Source organism: Lathyrus oleraceus, chromosome 3, assembly GCF_024323335.1.
Source record: "Lathyrus oleraceus cultivar Zhongwan6 chromosome 3, CAAS_Psat_ZW6_1.0, whole genome shotgun sequence".
NCBI lineage: Eukaryota > Viridiplantae > Streptophyta > Magnoliopsida > Fabales > Fabaceae > Lathyrus > Lathyrus oleraceus.
In genome coordinates this window covers 425,287,535-425,293,122 of record NC_066581.1, presented here as the reverse complement: position 1 = coordinate 425,293,122, position 5,588 = coordinate 425,287,535, and positions in this window count along the sequence as shown.

Sequence of the window (5,588 nt, the reverse complement as noted above, 5' to 3'; positions counted from 1 at the left end):
AGTCATAGGTAGCAACAGTAGAGCATAATAGCTATTGCATAATAAAATTAAATAAACAACTTCAATAAAATGATCATAATGTAATACAGGAAAGGAAAACAATGAAATGAAAGAGAAATAAATGTGAACATGAATTCAAATAACATTAATGAAAAATCTAACTTAAAACTAAATAACTTAGAAAAATAACTAAATTCTATCCCTCTGTACGATCTCTGGCCGGAGGAGCAAAAGAGTTAACACGATGTATCAACTCGTGAAACTGATTTGTCATACTGCTCATGTATCCTAGAACTTCGTGTCTCATGTTAGTAAATTCTCCTCTAAGGGCGTCTTGTTCTGACATCAAAGCTTCAATGGCGGTGTGATAATCAGTTCCGGGCATATGATGCCGGAGGTCAGGTATGGCTGATTCTTCGGTCAGGACAGGCTGAGGAGGAGGGTCAATATCATAATAGCCGGATGGTGTCTGAGGGTCAGATTCAGCATGAGGGGTATGGTCAACATAATTCTCATAGTCATCACAAATCTCATAGTCCTGGATGGATTCAGTGGATCTAGCAGGAGTAGGGGTTTCGTTCAGGTTGTAAAGCCAGTTACTGTGGTTATGAACGCTAGTCCTAGGATCGGGCATGGTGAATAAGCAAAGAACCTGGTTATCAATAATAAGCTCAAACTCGTCAGACCCTATGTTTGCTATAAACATAGTGTTGAAGAGGAAGGGTATACTCATAGTAGTAATGCCACAAAAAGGGCTTAGGTCAAGCATAGACTGACGTAATCCAATAGCATTACCTATCATAGTTATCAAACCGCCTATTCTGATTGGTGCTCGCTCATCCTGGATAAGGTGGTCCAAATTAGCTAACATAAAAGTGGCACCGTTTACTGGACGGTTCTGGGAAGCACAAAATATGATGAAGAGTTCATCACGTGAAACTGAAGTACTATTTGGCTTCTTCCCAAATAAAGTGTGGGTCAGGATCTTATGGAAATAGCGAAAAGTCGGGTTGTGTATGTTTCCAGAGAGAAACTCATGTTCTTCGGGCTCATCATTTCCAGTCAGCTTACCCCAAAAGTGTTCAAGCTCTCTATATTCAAAAAGTTCTTCCTGGCTTACAGTGAATGTATCAAAGGATGTAGGAAAACCCAAAAGATTGGTAAAGTCTCTAATATTAAATTGGTACTCCATATTGAACATTCTGAACTGGATAAAACCTCTGCTAATTCCTTTTCCATGGCTGGGTAGATAGATTAATGAGCTAAGGAATTCTAGTGTGAGTCTCCGGTAGGTGGTGAAATGTCTCAGGATAGGGGATGTCTCCCATCCTATCTGATTCAGCAAAAACAGGACACTCTGTCTAAGTCCAAGGGCAGTCATAGCCCAATCATCAGCATATAAACTAGGTAGCATCTCTCTAGTGGCTAGTTCTTCAAACTTTTGTTTCTGAGCCATTCCTCTGAATTTGATACTCATACGATCAAAATGTCCCATCTGGTTAGTGTTAGCTAGAGAAAAGAAAACATGAGTTTTAGTCAGGATTTGGCCAAATGCCGAAAGAAGAAAAAATTATTATTATATATATATATATATATATATATATATATATATTTTTCTTTTGAATTAAAATAAATCAAGAATTAATACTAAACAGAAATTAAAAGAATAATTTAGGAAAGAAAAAATAGGAAAATGATAATAATAGAATAAGAAAATAATTGTGGGTTGTCTCCCACTAAGCGCTTTGTTTAAATGTCGCAAGCTCGACAAAGAAACTGTTAAATATAATCTATAGGTCCTGGGGGCGTTTCGTCTAAGTGTAGGATTTGCGAATCCTCGTTGGTTTCCGCATAGTGATAGTGTTTCAGACGTTGCCCGTTTACGGTGAACGGTTCTGTAGATTTTCCTTTTATTTCTACCGCTCCACTGGGAAAGATTTTAGTGATATGAAAAGGCCCTGACCATCTGGATCGTAGTTTTCCCGGGAATAACTTTAGTCTAGAGTTAAATAAAAGCACTGCGTCGCCTTGCTTGAAGATTTTCCTTGATATACGCTTGTCATGCCATTGTTTTGTTCTTTCTTTATAGATTCTGGCGTTTTCATAGGCGTCTCTTCTGAGTTCCTCTAATTCGTTTATGTCAAGGATTCTCTTTTCACCGGCGGCCTTATAGTTCAAATTTAGATTTCTAATAGCCCAATAGGCTTTATGTTCTAATTCTACCGGGAGGTGACAGGATTTTCCATAAATGAGCTTAAATGGGGTCGTCCCTATGGGGGTTTTATAAGCAGTTCGGTATGCCCACAAAGCTTCTGGTAATTTCAATGACCAATCTTTCCTTGAAGTGGCGACCGTTTTTTCTAGTATTTGCTTGATTTCTCTGTTAGACACTTCCACTTGTCCACTGGTTTGAGGGTGGTAAGGTGTCGCTATCTTATGTCTCACTCCATACTTAAGTAGTAGTTTTTCGAGTACCTTGGATATAAAGTGTGATCCACCATCACTGACTACTATTCTTGGGATGCCAAATCTCGGAAATATTATATTTTTAAAGAGTCTAGTTACTACTCGGGTGTCATTTGTTGGAGAAGCTATAGCTTCGATCCACTTTGATACGTAGTCAACTGCCACGAGTATGTATTTGTTACCGAAAGAGGATGGGAAAGGTCCCATGAAGTCTATCCCCCATACGTCAAAAATCTCTACTTCCAAAATACCTTTTTGCGGCATTTCGTCACGTCTAGATATGTTTCCCGTGCGTTGACATCTGTCACACTCCTTAATAGCCGCATGTACGTCCTTCCATATAGTTGGCCAATAAAAGCCAACTTGTAGGATTTTAGAGCAGGTCTTGGATGTACTTGTGTGTCCACCATAAGGAGCGGAGTGGCAGTGTTGGATTATATTTTCTACCTCTTCTTCGGGTATACATCGACGGAAAATACCATCGGGGCCTCTTTTGAAAAGTAAGGGATCATCCCAGTAATAGTGTTTTATGTCGTAGAAGAATCGTTTCTTCTGTTGGTAAGATAAAGTAGGTGGGACTATTCCGGCAGCTAAATAATTGACTAGATCAGCGTACCACGGTGTGGCAGATATAGCTAAGGTGGTTTCTACTTGCATGTCGGAGTTGTTCTCTTCCAAAGTAGCTATAAGTTTGTCGTACAAGGAATCATCATTAATTGATGTTCTTTCCGGTTCAAGGTTCTCAAGTCTAGAGAGGTGGTCTGCTACTACGTTTTCAGTTCCTTTCTTGTCCTTGATTTCTAAGTCGAATTCTTGTAGCAACAAGATCCATCTTAGGAGTCTAGGTTTAGCATCTTTTTTTGTTAAAAGGTACCTGATAGCAGCGTGATCAGTGTAGACTATTATTTTGGCTCCTACCAAGTAAGAACGAAATTTATCTAGCGCAAATACCACTGCTAGGAGTTCTTTCTCGGTAGTGGCGTAATTCATTTGCGCTTCATCCAGGGTTCTGCTTGCGTAATATATAACGTGAAGCTTTTTATCCTTTCTTTGTCCTAAAACAGCACCTACAACATAATCACTGGCATCGCACATTATTTCAAATGGTTCATTCCAGTCTGGTGTCTGCATTATGGGTGCTGAGATCAATGCTTGCTTAAGCTTTTGAAATGCTTTTAAACAGTTATCGTCGAATATGAATTCAGCATCTTTCATCAACAGTCCGGTTAAAGGTTTAGTTATCTTAGAGAAGTCTTTGATGAATCGTCGGTAAAAACCGGCGTGTCCTAAAAAGCTTCGTACTTCTCTCACGGTTCCTGGGGGTTGAAGATTTTCGATTACCTCTATTTTGGCTTTGTCTACTTCAATTCCTCTGTTCGAGATGATGTGTCCTAAAACAATTCCTTCTTGTACCATAAAGTGGCACTTTTCCCAATTAAGCACTAAGTTTACTTTTACACATCGCTCAAGAACTCTTTCCAGGTTTTCAAGGCATTCTTCGAAACTTTGTCCGTATACAGAAAAGTCATCCATAAATACTTCCATGATGTTTTCGAGAAAGTCGGCGAAAATTGCCATCATGCATCTTTGAAAGGTTGCAGGGGCATTACACAGACCAAACGGCATTCGTCTATAAGCGAAGGTACCAAAAGGGCATGTGAACGTTGTCTTTTCTTGGTCATCAGGGTGAATTGGTATTTGAAAGAAGCCTGAATAACCGTCTAGATAACAGAAATGTGAGTGTTTTGCTAATCGTTCTAACATTTGGTCAATGAATGGTAAAGGGAAATGATCTTTTCGGGTTGCTTTGTTTAGTTTCCTATAGTCAATGCACATTCTCCATCCCGATTCGATTCGTTTAGTTGTAGTTTCTCCTTTTTCGTTTTCAATAACGGTTATGCCTCCTTTCTTTGGTACAACGTGTACAGGACTAACCCATTTGCTATCAGATATAGGATATATAATACCTGCTTCCAATAACTTGGTTATTTCCTTCTTTACTACCTCACTCAGGATCGGATTTAGTCTTCTCTGGTGTTCCCTAGAGGTTTTACAGTCTTCTTCTAACATGATGCGGTGCATACAAATAGAATGACTTATTCCTCTAAGATCGGTGATGTGGTACCCTAGTGCGGTTGGATACTTCCTTAAGATATGTAGGAGTTTTTCTGTTTCGAGTCTTCCTAGGTCTGCATTAACTATCACAGGTCGTTCAAGTTCTAAGTCTAGGAATTCATATCTCAGATTTTTGGGAAGTGTTTTCAGGTCAGGGGTTGGTTTGTTAAGACATTGCGTAGGGTCCGGTGTTATTGCTAAACATTGGTTAGATTTGTCTTCTAAAAGATAGTCTGATGATTTGTCTTCTCCTAACTCTGCTTCTTTTATGCATTCATCGATGATATCCATGAAGTAACATGTATCTTCTATTGCAGGTGCTTTCAAGAATTTGGAAAGAATGAACTCAATTTTCTCTTCACCTACTTCGAAGGTGAGTCGTCCTCGTTTTACGTCTATGATTGCACCGGCAGTTGCTAAGAACGGTCTTCCTAGTATAATAGGTGTAATATCATCTTCTCTAATGTCCATAATTGTAAAATCAGTGGGGATGTAGAATTGACCTATGCGTACGGGAACGTTTTCAAGGATTCCTACAGGATATTTGATGGAACGATCTGCTAGTTGCACAGACATTTTGGTTGGTCTTAATTCTCCCATTTCCAGTTTCTTACATATGGATAAAGGCATAACGCTAATTCCGGCTCCTAAATCGCATAAGGCTTTGTCGATGACAAATTTTCCTATGTGACAGGGTATAGAGAAACTACCTGGATCCTTGAGTTTAGGGGGCATGTTTTGGATTATAGCGCTACATTCGGCAGGGAGTGTAACGGTTTCGCTATCCTCAAGTTTCCTCTTATTAGAAAGGATTTCTTTTAAGAATTTAGCATATGAGGGCATCTGCGTAATAGCTTCGGTGAACGGAATTGTAACGTTTAATTGTTTAAGGAGATCAACAAATTTTCTGAATTGGCCCGCATCTTTGGTTTTAACAAGCCTTTGAGGGTAAGGTATAGGTGGTTTGTAAGGTGGTGGAGGTACATAAGGTTCCTTCTTTTCTAGGG